The sequence below is a fragment of the Geotrypetes seraphini genome, chromosome 2, assembly GCF_902459505.1.
Source record: "Geotrypetes seraphini chromosome 2, aGeoSer1.1, whole genome shotgun sequence".
In the NCBI taxonomy this organism is placed as follows: Eukaryota; Metazoa; Chordata; class Amphibia; order Gymnophiona; family Dermophiidae; genus Geotrypetes; species Geotrypetes seraphini.
Genome location: NC_047085.1, coordinates 38,059,376 through 38,083,007, shown reverse-complemented (window position 1 = coordinate 38,083,007; position 23,632 = coordinate 38,059,376). Strand labels below are relative to the sequence as shown.

The 23,632-nt window shown below is 42.5% G+C and overlaps 1 long non-coding RNA gene across 1 annotated transcript in view; it reads right to left on the bottom strand.

The window, feature by feature from the left end:
• Positions 1–3,218: 3,218 nt before the first annotated feature.
• LOC117355352 overlaps positions 3,219–23,632 on the bottom strand; it is a 50,549-nt gene continuing 30,135 nt past the window's right edge. The window contains exon 3 of the long non-coding RNA XR_004538344.1: positions 3,219–3,414. This is a non-coding gene — a long non-coding RNA (uncharacterized LOC117355352). The remainder of the gene's footprint in view (positions 3,415–23,632) is intronic.

The window sequence follows — 23,632 nt, the reverse complement described above, 5'->3', positions numbered from 1 at the left end:
GCTAAAAATTAGTTTCATAAGCATTTAGAGCACTTTGTTTATGAAATAAACTATTGTGCAGGATCATAATAGCATTATTTGCAATTGCAAAAAAAGAGAGAATGCAAAGTTTAACTCTCTATATGCCCGCCCGGACTACCTTACAATTTGTGGTAGCCTAGTAATGTAGTTGACAGGCGCAATGGCCTAGTCATGGGAGCCAATTTGAGAGCAGAGCCAGAATAGGCAAGAGAAACTGGGGTCTGTTCCTGCCCCAATTATACCCCTAGACCAGGGGTCGGCAATCTGCGGCTCGCGAGCCACATGTGGCTGCGGCTCTTCGGGTCTCGATCCTTTAATCTCCCTCCCAACCCCATGATTTGCTCCCTCCCCGGGCCTACCGAGGTACCTGGTAGGACAGTGTGGCTCTTTGGAGCTGGAGCATGGCCCTCTTGCTTCTGCCTCCTTTTGGTTAACTTCCAAAATGGCTGCCATGACCTCTTGCTGCAGCTCGCAGTACTACAAGAAATGCTGTGAGCAGCCACAAAAGGTCCCCGCAGCCATTTTAGAAGGCAGCAACATGGAGACAGGAGTGAAAAGGCCGTCCTCCTGCCACGAAGATCCCTGCTGGACCATAGGCATCTCAGTAGGCTGGGAGGGGGGGATCATGGGGTTGGGGGGAGATTAAAGGGTTGGGGCCCAGAGAGGAGAGAGAACTTGTCGATGGGTTGGGGGAGGGGTCAGGCAGGGGTAGGGAGAGAGGGAAGAGAGGTGCAGAAATCTGCAAGGGGTTGAAGGGAAGAAAGAAGGGAGAGAAGCTAGACTTTTGGGAGGGAACAGAGATTAAGAGACCTGGAATATCTCAGACTCCCTTCTCTACCCACAGCGGCTCTTTGTAAATATTGGGTCAAATTTTTAGGATAAATTGGCTCTTAGCTTTAAAAAGGTTGCCAACCCCTGCCCTAGACCATCAAGGATTGTAACATAGGCCCAGGGAGGGCTTGCGAGGAAGGGAAACTCCTGTTTGGGGGAGGGAGAGATACAAATGGTACAAATCACAAATGTTTGGCTTTCACCAAAAATATTACATTACATTACATTAGTGACTTCTATTCCGCCTGTACCTTGCAGTTCTAGGCGGATTACAACAGAAGAAAACTGGACATTTCCAGGAAAAATGACACACTAAGGGCTGGTTACATAGTTGAGTCTTAGAGGAGAGGTTACAAGATGGGTAGCGAGCAGAGGAGAAATTACAATATGAGTAGAAATCAGGAGACAACTGGCCGGTTATAGAATTATAACAATTTAGGGGCTGGTTTCCTAGTTGAAACTTTGTGGAGAAAATGCAAGATGAGTGTCAATTTGAGGGGGGAGTTATTTTGAGGGCGGGGGAAGGGCATGGGGAGAGTTAGGATAGCTGGATGTGTTCTTTGAATAGCCGGGTTTTGATTTCCTTTCAAAATGATTTGTAGTCGCTTGTTGCTGTCAGCATGTTAGTGATGGAGGGGTCTAGTTTCGCTGCCTGCGTCGCTAGTAGGTTGTCATACATCTGCATGCGTTGAGTACCTTTGAGTGGGGGGTAGGAAAATGGGGTTAGAGTTCTCCTTTGTCTTGTTGTAAGGTTCCGGTTTAGGCGATTGTTTAGATAGGTGGGGGCTGTACCGTTTATTGCTTTGAATAATAGACAGTAAAATTTGAATTGAAGTTGTGCTTGTATAGGTAGCCAATGTGAGTCTAGGTAGGCATCGGTGATGTGGTCAAATTTTCCAAAAACATGGCCGTTAACCTTTATGTATTCATTCAGATTTATCCATTGCCTCTACCAGACCACACCATGTGATTTTGCAATAGCGTTATCATTATACAAAAATGCATTCCATCCCATCTACCTAATACAATAAATAAAATCCTACCTAGTTCTCCCACACTCTTATACACCACAGATAGACTGCTACCCTCAAATTCCATCCATTTCACTACACTCTCATGACTTCCTTTGCCAAGCTTTAACATGTTTCTGGAATTGTAGATAATCCCATTCCAATTGCACTGTTTCAGGCAATGTATTCCACTAGCCTGATGCAACCAGTGAAAAGGCTCTATGGCTTGTGAAGTGCAACCGCAGATCCTTTATTGTGGGAAACCACGGTATCTCCATTAGCTGATCTCAGCTTCTCATGTGGTTGACACACAGCCAGCAGATCTGGCAAATACAGCAGCCTCATACCACATCATTCCTTGAATACCACGTTCAAGATCTGAAACCAGCGCTTACATTCCAACGGAAGACAATGCAATCTCTCCCAAATTGGACGTAAGCATTCCTGAGTACCCAATCCACAGATCAATTGTATGTTTGTTTGGGGTTTTTTTTTTTTTTTAGCATTTGCAAGTGTCATAATGAATTCTTTAGCAAATCCGCAAATAACACATTCCAAATACAGTCTAGAAAAAAAATCAATGCATGCACAATTGGTCCCATATTAAATTCCCAGATCTAATGGATAATTGTAAATGACCCAAAAACAACATTTAATCTAATCTAATCTGGGATTTATGCATCACGCTATGCCGACATGGATGTTCCTGAAAACTCATCAAAAATGAATCCGTACCCCCTTCCCCAACTCGATATGCAGTCTTTTTATGATATTTATATCAAAAAACATCCAGTTAAATATACTCTTCAAACATTCATAAACGAAGACATGGACATGTTGGTGGAGGCGCTCCCCGCTTTAAAATAAATCTTATAAGTTAAGTAATAAGTTTTATACTCACTATTTATATTGGAGTTGATACAAAAAAAAGAAAAAAAGAAAAAAACGTTATATTTTGATCCAATGAGATCCTATGAAGATCGGGTTTGGTGGGCTTTGTCCACTAGAACCAACGGGAGATTAACCCTCTGAGGATCGAGTATCAAAGTATTTCTTTATGAATCTTCGTTTATGAATGTTTGAAGAGTACCATATTTAACTGGATGTTTTTGATATAAATTCCAGTTCTAAGTATAGCCACTAGTCTTTTTATGATATAGCATGGAAAAATGATCCAGTATTAGTATATATTGAACAGACTTTTACTCTCGCCCTTACCAAGAATGTTATGATTAGGTGAGGGATATGAAGGGATTTTAAGTTTGAATTTATGCTGAGCATATTTTATTAGATTGTAAATGTAACAGAAATTGGTTGTAATGGTTATACCATGTACAATGTGTTGTTTGACTGACTATTATGTATGTTTTGTATGGAAAACGCTTAGACTTAAGCGGTCTATACATTTTAAAAATAAATATATAAAATACTTTTTCTAGTCATAAGAGTTTCCTCCATTTTAGCTGTGTTGCCATAGGTCATTGTTCTTATGTCTCTTTGTCACAAGCTGTAACTTTCCAATCAGCAGTTAGAATTCCAGTTCATCGCCTACCTTGAGTGGAAAATCAACAGAATATCATTTGCAAATAAACAGAACCAGAATGCAACAGAATCCATCATCACATATATTTTTGTTTGGAAGGCCTATGAAAGTATTTGACAGTTTTAGATATTTAGGGGTTGCAATCAATTCAAAATGAACGTTTGATGAGCAAGTATCCAGAGTTTTACGAGGAGACTTCTCTGTCTTGTGTCAACTAGAGAATGACACGGGGACAAATTTTTCCATGTCCACGCAGGAACTCAATTTCCCTGACCCATCCTCGCGAGTTTTGTCGCTGTACCTGTCCCTGCCCTATTCCTGTAAGCTCTGCTTTAACTGCACAAGCCTCGAACACTTATGATTTTAAAATGTTTGAGGCTTGTGCAGATGAGGACGGAGTTTAGGCATTGGTGGAATGAGGCATTATGACATCACAATCTGAGCTCTAGAATGTTGCTACTTATGATTTTAAAGTGTTTGAGGCTTGTGCAGATGAGGACAGAGCTTAGACATTAGTGGAATGAGGCATTATGACATCACAGCCTGAGCTCTAGAATGTTGCTACTTCTGATTTTAAAGTGTTTGAGGCTTGTGCAGATGAGGACAGAGCTTAGGCATTGGTGGAATGAGGCATTATGACATCACAATCTGAGCTCTAGAATGTTGCTACTTATGATTTTAAAGGGTTTGAGGCTTGTGCAGATGAGGACATAGCTTGCAGGAATGGGGCAGGGACAGGAAAAGAACTCACCAGGATAGGAAAATGAGTTCCTGGGAGGATGGGGAAAAATTTGTCCCCGTGTCATTTTCTAGTGTCAATTTCATTTTTTAAGTATTTATTTAATGAATCAGTGCTTCATACATTACTACATGCAATTCTGATCTCATGGATTGATTACGGTAATATTGTGTACGTAGGTTTCCCAAGTAATAATCTTAAGAGACTTCATACAATTCAAAATGCTGCTGTGGGCAAACTGGTAATATTTGTAAATCTGATCATTACTCCATTGTTTACATATTACCATATGCTATAGAGTTCAATTTAAAATCCTCTCACCAACACATAAAACCTTCTATGAACATCAGACTTTTCCATGAACACTTTAACAGAACCCACCATACCCAATAGAACCCTTAGGCCATTACAAAACATCGGGATGGGGGTATTTCATGTAGCCAGACCCCGTTGGGAGATACCAAGAGAGGGCTTTTTTTGTTTGTTTGTTTTAGTGCCAAGGCTTACAGAATTGGCTCACAAAAATATCTTTAAGCTGAAACAAACCCGAAAAAATTTGAGAGCATGCTAAAAAGTTATTTTTCGGTCAGGCTTTTGATGTACATGAAGAGGGAAAATTGACAATATATTGATGAACCTGCGTAATAGGAGCAAATGTTTTCTGTTTATTAAAGTATGAATGCTCTTGTTGTATGTCTTTCCTATTTGTATAATGGAGTTCCATTCTATTTTTACTGCTTTTTATTTATAAACTGCCATGATATGTCTTGTACCCAGACCAGATGTATTCCATGTATTAGCAAAGGTGGAATGAAGAGAGCTGGCATGGTTAAAAGGTGAAGTGAAAGAGGCTATTAGAGCCACAAAACACCCTTTAAAGAATGGAAAAAGGATCCAAATGAAGAAAATAAGAAGAGACACAAGCACTGGCAAGTTAGATGCAAAGCATTGATAAAGAAAGCTAAAAAAAATTGAGGAGAACCTTGCCAAAGAGGCAAAAACTCAAAATAACATTTTTTTTAATGTACTACAAAAGCATATAAAACCTGTGGGGGAATCCATGGGGCCACTGGATTATCAAGGAGCAAAAGGGGCGCTCAGGGAGGAAAAGGCTATAATGAAAAGACTGAATGATTTATTTGCTTCAGTCATTAAGGAAGAAGATGTAAGAGATCTAACTGAACCAGAAATGGTTTACAAGGGTGATGATGCAGATGAACTGAAAGAAATCTCGGAGAACCTGGAAGATGTACTAAGCCAAACTGACAAAGAGTGATAAATCACCTGGACCAGATGGTATAAATCCCAGGATACTGAAAGAACTCAAACATGAAATTGCTGATCTTCTGTTAGTGATCTGTAATCTGTCACTACAATCGTCTGTAGTACCTGAAGACTGGAGGGTGGCCAATGTTGTGCCGATTTTTAAAAAGGGTTCCAGGGGAGATCCAGGAAATTATAGACTGGCAAGCCAGATTTCGATGTCAGGCAAAATAGTGGAAACAATTATTAAAAAAAAAATTGTGGAACAGGTAGACAAACATGATTTAATGGGACAGAGTCAGCATGGGTTCAGCCAAGGGAGGTCTTGCCTCACCAATTGGTGTGAATAAAACATGTGGATAAAGGTAAGACAATTGATGTAGAGTATCTAGATGTTCAGAAAGCTGTAGACAAATGTCCTCATGAGAAACGTCTCAGAAAATTAAAGAGTCATGGGATAGGAGGCAATGATAAATTTTGGATTAGGAATTGCTTATCAAACAGAAAACAGAGTAGCATTACATGGCCACCTTTCTCAATGGAGGAAGGTAAATAGTGGAATGCCACAGGGATTTATACTGGTACTGGTGCTATTAACATATTTATAAATGAACTGGAAATTGGAACTACGAGTGAGGTGATTCAATTTGCAGATGAACTAAAATGTTCAAAGTTGTTAAAATGTATGCAGACTGTGAAAAATTGCAGGTAGACCTTAGGAAATTGGAAGACTGGGCAACCAAAATGGCAGATGAAATTTAAGTGGACAAATGCAAAGTGATGCACATTGGGAAGAATAACCCAAATCAGAGTTACCAGATGCTAGGATCCACCTTAGGGGTCAGCACCTAAGAAAAATATTTGGGTATCATTGTAGACAATACGAAGAATACCCAATGTGCAGAGGTGGCAAAAAAAACAAACAAAAAAGATTCTAAGAATTTTTTAAAAAGGGATGGTAAACAGTCTAAGAATGTTGTAATGCCTCTATATCGCTCCATGGTGCGACCTCTCCTTGAGTATTGTGTTCCATTCTAGTCACCATATCTCAAAAAAGATATTGTAGAATTAGAAAAGGTTCATTGAAGAGCGACCAAGATGATAAAGGGGATGGAACTCCTCTCATATAAGGAAAGACTAAAGAGGTTAGGGCTCTTCAGCTTGGAAAAGAGACGGCTGAGGGGAGATATGATTGAAGTCTACAAAATCCAATCCAATCCAACCTGATCAGCTTCTTTGACTGGGTGACAGGGAAGCTGGATATTGGGGAGACCCTGGACATCGTGTACCTGGACTTTAGCAAAGCATTCGATAGCGTACCACACCGCAGGTTGCTGAGCAAGATGAGTTCTATAGGATTAGGTGACACATTGACGAAATGGGTTGGGAACTGGCTTGGAGGTAGGCTTCAAAGGGTAGTGGTGAATGGCACCCCCTCCAAAATGACGGAGGTGATCAGTGGAGTGCCACAGGGCTCGGTCTTGGGCCCAATCCTATTCAACATCTTTATAAGGGACTTGGCAGAAGGGCTTCGAGGTAAAATAACATTATTCGCCGATGACGCCAAACTAAGTAATGTAGTGGGCAAATGCACAACGGACAAAGATTCAATGCCCGACAACATGATGCACGACCTACTCCTACTGGAGCGCTGGTCTAGGACCTGGCAACTCAACTTCAATTGCAAAAAATGCAAAGTTATGCACCTGGGCAGCCAAAATCCATGCAAGTCTTATACCCTTAATGGCGAGATCCTAGCAAAAACGGTAGCAGAACGAGACTTGGGGGTAATCGTCAGTGAGGACATGAAGACTGCCAATCAAGTGGAGCAAGCTTCATCCAAGGCAAGACAAATCATGGGTTGCATACGAAGGGGTTTCGTCAGCCGTAAGGCGGAAGTCATTATGCCATTGTATAGATCCATGGTGAGGCCCCACCTGGAATACTGTGTGCAATTCTGGAGGCCGCATTATCGCAAGGATGTGCTGAGACTGGAGTCGGTGCAGAGAATGGCCACCCGGATGGTCTCGGGACTCAAGGATCTCCCATACGAAGAACGGCTTGACAAATTACAGCTATACTCGCTCGAGGAGCGCAGAGAGAGGGGGGACATGATCGAGACGTTCAAGTATCTTACGGGCCGCATCGAGGCGGAGAAAGATATCTTCTTTTTCAAGGGTCCCACGACAACAAGAGGGCATCCGTGGAAAATCAGGGGCGGGAAACTACGAGGTGACACCAGGAAATTCTTTTTCACTGAAAGGGTGGTTGATCGCTGGAATAGTCTTCCACTGCAGGTGATTGAGGCCAGCAGCGTGCCTGATTTTAAGGCCAAATGGGATCGGCACATGGGATCTATTCACAGGGCAAAGGTAGGGAAGGGACATTAGGGTGGGCAGACTAGATGGGCCATGGCCCTTATCTGCCGTCTATTTCTATGTTTCTATGTTTCTATGAGTAGAACGGATACAAGTGGATCAATTTTTCACTTCGTCATAAATTACAAAGACCAGGGGACACTCAATGAAGTTACAAGGAAATACTTTTAAAACCAATAGGAGGAAATATTTTTTCATACAGAGACCAGTTAAGCTCTGGAACACATTGCCAGAGGTTGTGGTAAGAGCAGATAGCATAGCTGGTTTAAAGAAGGGTTTGGACAAATTCCTGGAGGAAAAGTCCATAGTCTGTTATTGAGAAGGACATGGGGGAAGCCACTGCTTGCCCTGGATCGGTGGCATGGAATGTTGCTACTCTTTGGGTTTTGGCCAGGCACTTGTAATCTGGATTGGCCACTGTGAGAACAAGCTACTGGGCTTGATGAACCGTTGATCTGACCCAGTAAGGCTGTTCTTATGTTCTTACCCATCCCTAATTCTCTGATCTGACATATCCAACATCTGTGATGGACAGTATCAAAGCCTGCTGATAAACCTAGCCAGCATTTGCTTAACCTTATCCACTGCCCTAAAGACTTTAGGCTAGATTTATTAAGCCCACCCATCGTGTTTGCGATTGTGTACCAACCCGATTTTCCTCCGACCCAATTCACTAACCTCTGTGCCGATCATCCTCCAATCTGCACATGCAAATGAGGGGGAACGGCATGCAAAGTAGGAAGGACGCAATTCACAAATCAATTTCAGGAACACCGACTGGGCTGCCCGATCAAAAAACAAGCGACTGCTGAGGACCAGTTGCTTGTTTAAAAACTCCTGTTCTCTGTCGCGACTCCGTGGTTTTAACCCACGGTGCAGCCCCGCTTTCAACCCATGGGTTAAAACGGTTCATAGACAACGGCGCGAAAGACAAAAGTGTGCGCCGACAATTGAGCGCAGCGCGCACCGCCACGCCGCTCTAAATTACAGTTTTTAGGGGCTCCGACGGGGGGTTTTGTTGGGGAACCCCCCCCCAGTTTACTTAATAGACATTGCGCCGGCGTTATGGGGGGTTTGGGGGGTTGTAACCCTCCACATTTTACTGTAAACTGAACTTTTTCCCTAAAAACAGGGAAAAAGTGAAGTTTTCAGTAAAATGTGGGGGGTTACAACCCCCCACGCCCCCCACAACGCCCCCACAACGCGGCGCGATGTCTATTAAGTAAAGTGGGGGGGTTCCCCCCATGCCACCCCGTCGGAGCACTAAAAACAGTAATTTAGAGTGGCGTGGCAGCGCGCTGCGCTCAATTGTCTGGGCGCGCCTTTGTCCCGGCGCGCTTTTGACCTGACACCGGTTAAAACCACAGACTCGTGAAAGTTTCCAGCTCTGTGATAATAACAACAACAAAAGTTTCAAGCTCTATCTTTGCGGTGAGTGTGCGCAGACCATTTACAGGCAAAGGAGATGGTCTGCGCATGTGTCAGGATCGCTGGAGAGTGATCCGTTCGGTCGGTGGGGGGGGGCGTGCCTACGATCGACCCCATTTGCATGAGAACGCGTTGAGAATTCATCTGCTTGCCATGGATCGGACACGATTGGGTAGGTCCTACCTTGACAGAACCTTCATGTTCCAAGCTAACCGACAACAATCCTGGATGGAAAACTACATAAATAAAACCAGACAGACCTACAATGCATTCCGAAAATCTATCAAAACCACTCTGTTTGACAAATTCATCACCTAAACAGACCATTCCGCGCTCTCTACGCCTTTTCCCCCTTCAAATCCCAAGCAATCTTCAGGCAATTCCTACCCCCCCCCCTTCACTCCCCCCCCTTACTTGCCCTCCCCTACAACTCTTTTCTTCTGTAACATTCACCTCATGCATTTGTAATTCGCTGAATGTCCAGCCTTCTTTCGATGTGAACTGCCTAGAAGTCGACTGACTATGGCGGTATAGAAAAAATACGACTTATCCAGAACACCGCCGTCCGCCTCATCTACGGGCTCAAAAAGTCAGACCATATCAGCCCTTTCTATAGAAAACTTCACTGGCTACCGTTCGAAGCAAGGATCATCTTCAAATTCACCTGCCTCTGCTTCAAAACCCTAACTGGCTCAGCCCCGATATATCTGTCACGCCACTTCGCCTTCCCAGGCTCTAACCGTACACGCAATGCCCACCTGTTTGCCTACCCCTCCCCAAAAGGATGCATCTACAAAAGATTCTTCGACAAGACCCTCTCTTTCCAAGCTGGCAAATGGAATGACTGCTTGTCCACCCTCATCTCTCTTGCCCCAACTTATCAATCCTTCAGGAAATCTCTCAAAACATACCTCTTTGATAAATTCCTCTAACCCCCGCCCCCCTACCCAAACTAATAATCCCAACCTCGCCTCCCTCCCTACCCTTCCCCTCCCCGGTTGCACCCCCCATGCAACAATTATTGGATCATTTTGTAATTGTTCACTGATTTATACCATACAATTGTTAATTACTCTCTGCACCTGCATTGCATAATTTGATCTGAACTGTTTTCTGATATACTGTAACTTCGCTGTAAATGTACAGTCTCTTAACCTGTAAACCGCTCTGAACTGTTTTGTGGTATTGCGGTATACAAAAATAAAGTTATTATTATTATTATTTGTTCATAAGGGACACATGCACAGTCTCAGTACTAGAAAACCTGAGGAATCTAGTTTTGCTCATATTAGGTGGTATATTAAGTAAACAATAAATATAAACCTACCCAATGCTAATCTTGAATTTATTTTTTTTTTTAATGTCTAACTTTACCTCTACTGCGTTTTCTAGCAATTTTGACAGAGCGATTAGGTTGGCTACTGGCCAATAGCTACCCATCTCTGCCAAATCCAGTAACAATTTCTTCTTCATTGAAGAAATGACTGAGCATTTTAACAGATGTGGTATTGCCTCTAGCCTTAAGAAAGTATTCACAGTTAACCTCAACTGCTCAATCACACCCAGTCTGAAGGCACGGATCAAGCATAAAATTAAACAGTTACCACAGGATGCGGTAAAAGCGGTTACTATATCTGGGTTTAAAAAAAAGTTAGTCTGCTGTAGAGATAGAAATTGGGAAAGCCACTCCTGCCCCTGGGATTGGTAGCCTGGAATATTGTTACTATGTGGGCCTCTCTGGAACGCATTGCCATAGGTTGTGGTGAGAGCGGATAGCGTAGCTGGTTTTAAGAAAGGTTTGGACAATTTCCTGGAGGAAAAGTCCATAGTCTGCTATTGAGAAAGACATGGGGGAAGCCACTGCTTGCCCTGGATCGGTAGCATGGAATGTTGCTACTCGTGGGATTCCGGAATCTTGCTATTCTTTGAGATGCTGGAATCTTGCTACTCTTCGGAATCTTTTGTTATACTTTGGAATTCTGGAATCTTGCTATTCATTAGGATTCTGAATGGAATGTTGCTACTCCTTGGGTTTTGGCCAAGTACTAGGGACCTGGATTGGCCACCGTGAGAACGGGCTACTGGGCTTGATAAACCATTGGTCTGACCCAGTAAGGCTATTCTTATGTTCTTATGTTCTGTCAGGTACTTTTGACCCGGATTGGCCACTGCTGTAAGTAGGATACTGGACTAGATGGACCATCAGTCTGCTCCAGTATGGCTATTCTTATGTTCAAGTAGTCTTCTGTATCTTGAATAGTCTCTCTAAAATCTCCTGTTCTGTAATGTGTGATTTAAATCTGGGTCCAGCTCTAGTGTGATGAAAAAGGCTTTTCCTTTTAAAATGGCTCTCTGGGACTCAGCTATAAATATACTGGAGACCACCCCCCTAAGACTTAAGGTTCCTTTTACGAAAGTGCACTAGCGGTTTTAGCATGCGCTACAATGCCCTATGCGCTAGACACTAGCGCCTCCATAGAGCTGGCGTTAGTATTTTCCGTGTAGCGCAGGGTTAGCACGCGTGGCATTGTAGCGTGCGCTAAAAACACTAATAATAATAATAATAACAGCTTATATACCGCAATACCGTGAAGTTCTATGCGGTTTACAAAAGATTAAGCAAAGGTACAAATTGACTGACTTCAAGAGGGGAAGAGGAAAGAGAAGTAATTAGACAGGAAATTCATTGTTGAGGAGAAAAGTGATCAAAAGGACAGTAGGTCGCTATTGAGAGGAAAGAGATAAGTGGATCAGTTGTCAAGATGTTTTAGGAACAGGTGTGTTTTTAGACGTTTCCTAAATTCCTCATAAGTAGAGGGCGAAAGTAATTGTTCTAGGTCTTTACCCCATGATGCTGCTTGATGTGAGAGAAGGAATTCATGGTGTTTTTTCAGTTTGCAACCACGTGGTCAAATTTTTTTAGTCCAAAGATTAGTCTGACTGCCGCATTCTGCAACAGTTGTAGGCGTTGCATATTTTTTTGGGAAATTGCCAAATAGGCGATGTTATAGTAGTCAAGCAGGCTTAGTACGAGGGATTGGACTAGGATTCTAAAAACCGATCTAACAAAACAAGCTTTAAGGGATCTGAGTTTCCAGAGAGTGAAAAATCCCTTTCTGATTAAGGAATCTACTTGGTCTTTCATGGTTAGGCATTGATCCAGAGTTACACCTAGTATCTTTATGGAGGGCTGGATAGGGTAACTAAGGTTATTGATACAGAGGGGTGATTTAATGTCAAGTGGATGTGGTGAAGCAATGAAAAAAGTCGTTTTATTTGAATTAAGTTTGAGCCTAAAGTTTGTCATCCATTGTTCCATCATGTTTATAGCTTCTGAAGCTTTGGGAATAGTTTCGGAGACAGAATTGGTGAATGGGATTATAATCGTAAAATCATCTGCATAACTAAATAGTTTTATCCCCAGCTGGGTTAGCTTCGTGCCCAGTGAGGACATGTAGACGTTGAAGAGCAATGTGGATAGTGGAGAGCCTTGGGGCACACCGGATGGATTGCTCCAGGTGTCGGACTTTCATAATGGACTTTCATAAAAGGAGCCCTTAGTACTGGTTAGTCCATAATGCTTCCCATACTTGATACCACACCAGCTGCTGTACCCATAGCCAACAGACCCTTCTGTTCAAAAGAAGACAATGACTTATGGCTCCTCCCTTCCCTTTTTCAAGTGACTAGGAGGAAGATTCTCAAAACTTGCCATGTCCTTAATGACGGTCGTTAAACCTGTTCCAGCTGGCTTAGCGTACATGTATTCTAGCAGCCGATTATCAAAATGGCTCACCGCAGTCTTTTCCAAGCTTTCTAGCAGTCTCCGACTCTTCCATGCAAATGCAGCACAACGAGGTCATTAATATTAAAATGGAAAATGGAAGCTCATCAATATTCAAAGGAGCACTCTAGGTGATTCTTTATCATCGCCATATGATGCCAGCTTTTGGTGACCACAAATCACCGACTGCTCCGGTGGTGCCGGTACTGTGAAAATCGCATGTCAGGCACGTGTTTCTAGCTGTGGCTTATGATAAAAAAAATTTCTTCCGCTGTTTAATTCATTTCAACACTATTGTAGTAGTATTATGTTCATGCAAGTTTTTCTGCAAGTTCATGCAAGTTATATACCGCAGTACCGAGAACTTCACGGTACTGCGGTATATAAACTGTTATTATTATTGTTATTATTAATCTGTCAGCTTTTTGCAAGAGTGGGAACAAGAGAATATTCCCAGCTGATTGGGGAGTTAAAAGCTAAGTACAACATTTGCGCGCTAGTGGTTTTAGCACGCACTAAAATGCCCCATGCACTCGCCGCTACCACCTCCTCTTGAGCAGGCGGTAGTTTTTCGGGTAGCGCACACTATAGAAAACCACCCCACAACACAAAGAAGTCAGGTCACAAACTCTCCCATACTTCCAAGAACCTCCTTCACCCACAGCTTATTCCCAACATCCACAAGAATCAAATCACAATCCCCTGTGCGTATATGAACATAAGATCAATCAGCCCAAAGGCAGACCTATTAAAAGACTGGATAGTTAAAGAACAGTTAGGCTGCCTTTTCCTAACCGAAACCTGGCTATCCTCCGACTCGGACCCTAGCATTACAGAATTCTGCCCTAAGGGATACAAACTCGAATTAGTCTGCCGAGAAAAAAAGCGAGGGGGCGGTCTGGCTATCCTAGTGAAAAACAACCTTACCATTACAGTCCTAGACAAACACTCCACCCCCCAATCAGACCTGCTTGCCTGTCAACTCTCCAGTAACTCACTCAAAGATACCCTAACTTGCATCCTCTGCTACATCGTTCCAGGAAAATGGAATACCACAAAACATGATCTTGAAGATTTCATCTTCCGGAACTCATTAACCTCAACACACAACCTGCTTCTTGGCGACATAAATCTCCACCTAGAAGACAGCTCCTCCAAACAAGCTGAAGGCATAATCTCATACCTCAATGCACTCTCCTACCAAATTCTGTATCCGCAACCCACACACGAAAAAGGCCACCAACTCGATATTGCAGCTTACATGGCCCAACACCCCCATACACCTAACATTCATATCACCAATGGGGCTTGGCACCCCTCTCTATGGTCAGACCACTTCAAATTCACCTTCAACATCAACTGGACACAAAGCACAAGCAAACACGAAACCCACAAAACCACCTTCAAAACCCGACCAAAAATCGACCCCTCTACCTTCTGGACCACAGTAGACCCCGCAATCGCCTCCATAGACCACAAAGTATTCATTCGCCAGTGGCGCTCCCTGAGCGAAACAACCCTGAATGGACTAGCCCCAGAAAAGACAAAACACAAACTTTGCAGATCCTCTGACAAATGGTTCGACACAGAACTTCTTCAACTAAAAAGACACTGTAGACAACTCGAAAGAGTATGGCAAAAAAAGAACCAAGAACTAACCAAAGTAGCTTGGAGAAACCTAATAAAACAATACAAAGCCAAACTTAAAGAAAAACGAAGAGCTTACTACTCCAAACTAATAGGCACAGAATCCATAGACACAAAGAAACTCTTCCAACTTGTGAAAAGCCTCACAGACACTCAGCCATTCCTAGCCACTCAAGGAATCCAACCTCCAACGGCCACCCAACTAGCAGACCACTTCAAGAACAAGATCGCTACCATCAGAGCCTCCTTCCCCAATTCACCGACCCTCCTAGAAGAGATCATAATAAACCCAACAACTGATGAAGCCACTGCAGCCGACAGACACTGGTCCAACTTTAAAAAGGTGCAATGGTGGGACTTTAATCAACTCTACAATAAATATAGTCGAGCCTCATGCGACCTGAATAATTGCCCCTCATATTTACTAACAAATGCCTCCCCCAAATTTAGAGCTTGCCTATTGCAATGGATCCAAACAACGCTCACGGAAGGCCAATTCCCACAAGACCTAGGAGAAATCATAGTCACTCCAATACTGAAAGACCACAAAGGACCAATAGACACCCCTTCCAACTACCGACCCATAGCCTCTATTCCATTTTATGTTAAACTAATAGAAGGTCTGGTTGCCCAATACCTCACCAACTACCTTGAAGACCACAACCTACTCCACCCAACTCAATCAGGGTTCAGATCCAACCACAGCACTGAGACACTGCTAGCCTCCCTTCTAGATACAGCCCGACAACACCTTAGCAAAGGAAGAAGGATGCTGATAATTCAACTAGACCTCTCAGCCGCATTTGACCTGGTTGACCACAGTATACTTCTTCAGATATTAGAAGCAATAGGGATCTCAGGCGGAGTATACAATTGGTTCCAAGGATTCCTCAAAACAAGAACATACAGAGTAAAAACAAAAGATCTAATATCGGAAACCTGGACCAATCCCTGCGGAGTACCTCAAGGTTCACCACTCTCACCCATGCTCTTCAATGTCTTCATCGCCTCCCTTGGTACCCTATTAGACAAACTCGAAGTAACCTCATTCAGCTATGCAGACGATATAACCATACTCCTTCCCTTTGACTCACAAGACCCCACTACAACAGATAACCTGGTAAAAACCCTAGAAATAGTGGAAAACTGGATGACAGAACACAAACTGAAGCTCAATCCAGACAAAACTAAATTTCTACTGCTTGAAAAAGACAAAACCCCTTCGATAACAGAACTAGAAATAAAAACCACCAAATATCCTATACAGACCACTCTCAAACTCCTTGGAGTAACAGTAGATAGATGTTGCACTCTTCAGGTGCAAATCAACAAAATCACACAAAAAGCATTCTTTACCATGCGCAACCTTCGCAAAATTAGAAAATTCTTCGGCAAAGAACAATACAGACTCATAGTTCAATCCCTAGTCCTAAGTCTACTGGACTATTGCAATATCCTCTACCTTCCTTGTCCCACCTACCTAATAAAACAACTACAGACTGTCCAGAACACTGCCCTCAGACTGATCTATTCCCTTCGAAAATTTGACCACATCACCAACGCCTTCCTAGATTCACACTGGCTTCCAATACAAGCCCGCATCCAATTTAAACTATATTGCATAATATTCAAAACATTAAACGGAACGGCACCCTCCCACTTAAACAACCGCCTAAATAGGAACCTCTATTCCAGACAAAGGAGAACCCAGTCCCCTTTCTCCTACCCCCCTTATAAAGGAACTAAGCGCAAAAAGATGTACGACAACCTACTAGCAACACATGCAGCTAAATTGGACCCCTCCATCACCAACCTACTGACAGCTTCAACTGACCTCAAAGCTTTTCGAAAAGAAATCAAAACCATACTATTCAAGAAATACATTCTAATTTCCTAACCCCATTCCTCTCCCCTCTCTCCCCTTCTTAGGATCCTCCCTTCAACATGTGATTTAGACCTAACGCCTTTAACTGTATTCCTCTTCCTGAAAACGTCCAGCTATCGTTTAGATGTATTAGGCCCTAAGCCGTTAATTGTATTCCTATTCCTGGAAATGTCCAGTTATCTTTTTGTTGTAATCCGCTTAGAACTGCAAGGTACAGGCGGAATAGAAGTCATTAATGTAATGTAATGTAATGTAATGTAATCCGGTGCGTGCGCTAAAAACGCTAGCGCACCTTAGTAAAAGGAGCCCTTAATAAATATAGCTTGACTACCCTATAAATACTAACACACTGATAGTAGTTAGATAAAATCTTTTAATGAATTGAGTAATAATAAATTAGACAAAATAAAAAATATTTAAACTAATTCCCAGAAAAACTTGCATGAACATAATACTACTACAATAGTGTTGAAGTGAATGACAAAGTGGAAGAAAAGCCTATTGATTGTAGAACCTATCGATTGATTTAAGGGTGATTAGTCACGGACAATTTTTATAGGAGGATTATATTATGATAAAAATTGACATTAAAAAAAAAAAAATTACAAGTGTATTATAGGTGTGTCTCATGTGTTCCTGGCTGAGGCTCATGATAAAATTTGACATTAAACAATTAAAAAAAAAAATTCAAAAGCCTGAGCCGCCCGTGGTTTGTGTTACAATAGTGAAATGCATTATAGACGGTGATTCTTATCTTTGCGCTTTCCATGTTGTCCTGATATGCGATGAGACCCGAAGATGATGATGACGGCGTTGTTTTTTCCCGGCACATTTAAGCCTCTTTTCATTGTGTATTCTATGCGTGTGCCGATCGCTGACACCAGCGACTCATCGCATGTAAATTCAGCCACCCTTTGCGAAACTGAGATTGAAGCAGGGTTAGAAATTTAAACACGGGAAATCTTGTCGTGGTCTGAAGCTTCTGTGCTGCTTTCTTGTCGGCTTTTTGAACCTAAGGAGGGCTGCAACTCCCTCCTGGTATCCTCTTTTCATGGTAACCCAGAGTTATTCCTCCATGAGAAAGGAATACATTAATCCTAAACAAGCAAGGTAAACCTCTGATCTGTAAATCTTTAATTCGATTCATAATCCTTTTATACTTGAGGTTGCCCCAAAACAAACAAGCTTGTCATGTGCAATATCAGAATCCAAGGTGTAGACCTTTCATGCAGGCTGCCGGCAGCAAAACAAAGTCTACAAACGTTGGATGATACAAGAGTTTCTCTCCTTTCAATCCAGCTCTTTCAGTTACTCCCATTCAAAAAGAACAAACACAGGGGTGCAAACACCATTAGACTGTAAAAAACCTAAATATTTTCCTAATTACCCCCTCTTCAACTTAGCTTTTCCTGGGGTTCAACTATAAATGCTTCTACCTAACTGACTGGATCTTTTGCTTTAAACCCAAAAGGGAATTTGTTTTTTTTTTTGGGGGGGGGGTTCCCACCTTACTGGCTATTCCTTCATTTTCTCTCGCCTCAAATGTCGAAGCTTTTGTGGAAGAGGAGCGGGACTTGGGTGTGATAGTATGTGATGATCTTAAGGTGGACAAACGGGTTGAAAATGCAATGGTGAAAGCTAAAAGGATGCTCAGATGCGTAGGGAGAATAATAATCAGTAGGAAAAAGGAGGGATCGTTGTCCCAGTATAAGACTCTGGTGAGACCTCATTTAGAATATTGTGTACAATTCTGGATAACGCACCTTCAAAAAGATATAAAAAGGAAGGAGTCTATCCAGAGGAAGGCTACAAAAATGGTCGTCATAAGGCGTATGGGGACAGACTTAAAGATCTCAATATGTATACTTTGGAGGAAAGATGGGAGGGAAGATATGATAGAGATGTTTAAATATCTATGTGGCATACATGCACATGAGGCAAGCCTCTTTCAATTGAAAGGAAACTCTGGAATGAGGGGGCATAGGATAAAGGTGAAAGGGAATAGAATCAGAAGTAACCTCAGAAATATTTTTTCATGGAAAGGGTGGTGAATGCTTGGAACAGCCTCCTGGTGGAAATGGTGAAGACAAAAAGTGTATCTGAATTCAAGAAAGCTTGGGACAAGTACGTTGGATCTCTAAGGGAGAGGAGGGGATAGTAGATGGCATGGCTAGGCAAACTAGATAGGCCATATGGTCTTTATCTGCCTTCGTTTCTCGCTCTGTTTCAGTACTAGTGTCCATTCCTCTGGCTCTGGAAAAGGTTTACCTGGGCACTGCTGCCCTGCTCCTCTCCAGGGATTTCTGATATACTGACTGACATCCCCACCCTCTTCTTTGGTTGCTGTTTCTGACACCTGGGGTTCAACTGAAATGCCTGATTACATTTTGGTAGCTGAAATTGGAGGCCTAACATTTCATGTCACTTATTAATTTCATTACAATCATACGACATAGTCATAAGAACATAAGAATAGCCTTACTGGGTCAGACTAATGGTCCATCAAGCCCAGTAGCCGGTTCTCACGGTGGCCAATCCAGGTCCCTAGTACCTGGACAAAACCCAAGGAGGAGCAACATTCCATTCAGAATTCTAAAGAATAGCAAGATTCCGGAATCCCACGAGTAGCAACATTCCATGCTACTGATCCAGGGCAAGCAGTCAAATCAAAATAGAACTACCTGCAACTGGTACACATAAATATTGTAATGTGGACCAATTAAGGAAGATGAGTCAGTCCAGGTTTTCCAGTTAACCACAACTTAATGTTCTTTTATTATTTTCTCATACACAGCTCCCGCTGGCAGGAACTCAAAAGATTTAAGGAAAAAAAATAACAACCTCAATCTCAAACCCAAACAAAACATTGTCTTTGGTGTATGCTTCTTAGCAGCAAAAATTAATACAGTTCGTTCGACACGAGTCCTCCTTTTCTTTTTCCCAGCAGGGGTTCAGGCATGACTCACAGGAAAGCACCATTGTATTGTACGTAATTTATTACATTTGATATACCGCATACAAGCGGTTTACAAAACTAAACATATTAGCCACTTTGGACTTCACTCTACGTCCCGAACAGGCTCACAATCTAAACTAAAATGCCTAAGAGAAAAAGAACATCATTCATATACTCCAGAGTCCTCTTTAAATGTGCCTGTTTAGCCTTCAAGATCCTAGATGGCATCCGCCTTCCCGTTATCCCACTCTTCTGGAATTCCTCTAACCCTAATTCCACCAGATCCTCCCAAAAACTGAAACTATCATTCCCCTCTACAAAAGGTATATCCCGCGTAGGAAAATTAGGAACATCCCTCCCCTTTAGAACCACAGAACTCTGGAACAACCTCACATCCCCACTCAGAGTTTCAAGTTCCCTCCAATCCTTCCGCAAACACCTGAAAACTTGGCTCTTTTCAAAAATCTAACACTTCCCGCTTTTTGGTTCCCCGTCCCTCTTTATCTTCCTAGCTCCTTTCCTATAACCCTTCATTGTAGCTCCTTTTCAACCTAACCCTGTAAACCGTACCGAGCTCTACGCTTGTGGAGATGGTGCGGTATACAAACCTAAGGTTTAGTTTTAGTTTAGATAAAAATAGAAAAAAGGTGAGAAGGGAGAATGAGCTCCAGAGAGATGTAGAGAACCAGGGAAAGTGAAGCGGGGTGGTTACATTATAGAGAAAAAGATAGAATAGTAAATCTAACAAGATAAATATAAATTACTTTATCGGGAAAGAGAATTGAAATAGAAAAAATAAAATAAGACCAACCCAGAAAAATAAAAACAAAATAAGATATGAACAGTCGGAGGGAGAAATTGCAGTTAGTGAGAGACGCTCGTTTGTGGATTATGGGGAGTATCGCATAGAGTTCCACAGTGTTGATGAAATAGAATTGATTTCAATAGCTTTCGGAAGGAGAAGTAGGATGTTTCCTCGAGAGGGCCATGAAGCATGGAGTTCCAAAATTTAGGACTTGCAAATGAGAAAGCTCTCTTTCTAGTTGTTTGTGATAAATTTCTCTGACCCCCACCTCTGCCTTGATGCATTTCTAAAACATTTCCAGACAAATTTGATTAACCTTAACATGCTCTAAAGTAATTTTGAAAGCTTCTGTATACAGTCTCTTCCTCTGTAAAGCGCTCTGAACTGTTTGTGGTATAGTGGTATACAAAAATAAAGTTGTTATTATTATTATTATAGTTATTTCATTATGTCTAACAAGCTCATAAAATGATAAATGACTTATCTTTACATGTTCATTTTTACAATTGCACTTTTGTGAAAAATGCACTTTCATAGCCCAGAGAGGCCTGTTTCACCTTCCAATTGTGGCTTCTTCGGGGGATTTAACTGTGCAACTGATCACAAACTTTACCAGAGCCCATAAAAACTAATGTGTCACTTCCTGGGCACCAGCTGGTACTATTGCCCCTGAAAGAGCCAGATTTTGGCAAAAAGTGGCCATGTTGGGCAACTCTTTTTTTTTTTTTTTTAAATCAAACTGTGGTGCGCAAAACAAGAAGACCCAATATTCCACAGAAGAAGGAGGAATCCAAAAGAAAACACACTGTGGAAAAACACAATGGCCTGGATTCACTAACCTGCCCGATCGGGCCCGATCCGTGGGTTAAAACCATGGGATCGCTGGGCGGGGAAGGGCAGGAGAACGGCGATGTGGCAGGAGAGATTCAGGGAAGGGCAGGAGAACGGCGATGCGGCGGGAGAGATTCAGGGAAGATTGAGGCAGAGCAGGGCGGCATGAGGGCGAGCAGCGGAGATAAGAAGCAGGGCAGAGCAGGGCAGCATTCGGGGCCAGTAGGCAGGAGAGATTGCATGGCTTCCAGACGGAAAGACGTTTTCGACTGGTCCCCAGCAGTCGCTTCTTCAGGTGATCGGCCAGCCCAGTCGGATCGGAAATTTGGTGTAGTGAATTGGGTCGCTGTCCAATTTGCATGCGTTTCACCTCATTTGCATGCACCGATTCGAAGCGGATCGCAGGAGAGGTAAGTGAATCAGGCCGGATGGAAATTTGATAGTAAAGGGGTCGCAAACCGATTGGTACACGATCGGTTTGCTTTGTGAATCTAGCCCAGTATTCTTGACTTTCCTTTATTTCTTAAAGATATCTTCAGACAATGGTACAATTTGACCACATCAAACATGTAAAAAAACTACCAAAACCATACACTCGCCTCGTTCTCCCCTTCATGACTGCCATCAATTTCATTTTACCATCTACCTGCTTTGATTGGACCCTTGAAAAAGGCTCGTCAGTCGAAACGGCCCGTGCCATGTCATGGTAGTTTTTTACACGTTTGATTGGTCCTAATTGTGCTTTTCCACAGTGTGTTTTCTTTTGGACAACTCTTTTTTTATACCAGGGAGTTTTCATGTACCAATAAAGACTGCTTTTCTTTACAAGGTCTGCTTCTTTGCCTTTTACAACATTGAATATGGTGAACCGTCTGCTTTGTTGTTTTCTTACGCCTTTTATTTCTCTTCATCCATGTGTGCGAGATTTGTACCTGTTTGTCTAACATCACTAATTCTCAGGCATGCAAAAAAAACATCAGTCTCAGTTTTTCTAGCGTTTAATTAAATTAATTGTACATATTTAATTTCTTAATGTCTTCATTCTGTTTCTCTGGCAGACTTCCCAGACCAACCAGCAAAACTGGGCTGAATTGCACCATATCAGGAAATAGTAAACATGAGAAAAAAAATATTGGCCAGTGGTGTGAATACAATCCCTGTTAGAAAGGGATGGCGCATGAGGTCAATAATTACTTCATGATGCTATCAGAAGCAGTGATTGAACAATGCTGAAGATGAAGCATTGTCATCCATCACTGGGCAGAGATTAAAGCCCTCCTCTCAACAGATCTACCCCCCCTTATCATGGGTTACATGATTCGACATGTTTCGCAACAATTTGCTTTATCAAAGATCCCCCAGAGCCATTGTGTCCACCATCTTACTCAAAGTTTTTTGCAAGATCTTTCTTAAAACCAGTAAGATGGTGGACACAATGGCTCTGGGGGATCCTCGATAAAGCAAATTGCTGCGAAACATGTCGGATCATGTAACCCCGTAGCATGATAAGCTAAGTATACACCTTATTTGAACATTTTTAAATAGAATAATCTCAAGGAAACTTCTAAAAAGAGCACGGTGGATAAAAAAAGTTTAAAAGTTTTAAAAAAAATTTACTTAAATAATTGCAAAAAAAGAATGTGAGCCAATGAGGAATGAAAACACCAGTATTCCCACTGATATTGAACACTACTAAGGGTGGAGGAGGTGTACCTGAGGCCACATTTTGTTACATTTGAAATATATGAGAGTATGTTTAACTATTTGTAATTCTACGGAGGGGAACGCTGGATATTTTGGAGGTTGGGTAAAGTATTGGAGAGTTGTGTTATACGATTCCCAACCATAAATGAAACAGATTTAAATAGTGCCATCTTTAGTGTGAGTGTTGAGTAAGAAACCAGCAGCACCGTTGAAGTCTTGTGGCACAGGCAGTGGCGCAGCGAGGGTGAGGCAACCGGGGCAGTGGCGCCCTCCCCTGATCCCGCCTGCCTTGCTCCACCCCCCCCCCTTCCCTTGAAGTTGTTGCTCGCGGCGGTCAACAACATGCTCCTCACGACCCCGTCGTCTCTCCTTCTGACATCACATCCTATGCGCGGCACCCGGAAGTGATGTCAGCGGGAGAGCCAACGGGGTTGCAAAGAGGGGAGGAATGGGAAGAGGCAGGGGGGCGGAGAAGAGGAGGAGTGCTGGTGCCCAGGGCAGACCATCCCCTTCACACCCTCCCCCCCCCCCGGGCACAGGCCATGATATCACACACTTGGTACTCCAAAAATCAGGTCTGGATCCTCCATCTTTTAAGAAACGTGTCGAATTTAGCGCTGTCATGTCCGCACTCCACCCCCTAACATACTGCCTTAGATGAAAATTTAAAATATTTTTTTAGCACGTGGTGTATGCAAACAGAGAGGCAAATTTATTGTGGGACACCAGCACACGTCCCTCTGCTAGACCTTTTAACCTGTGGTCAGCACGCACTAGCACTCACCAAAGATTAGTAAAACATAGAAA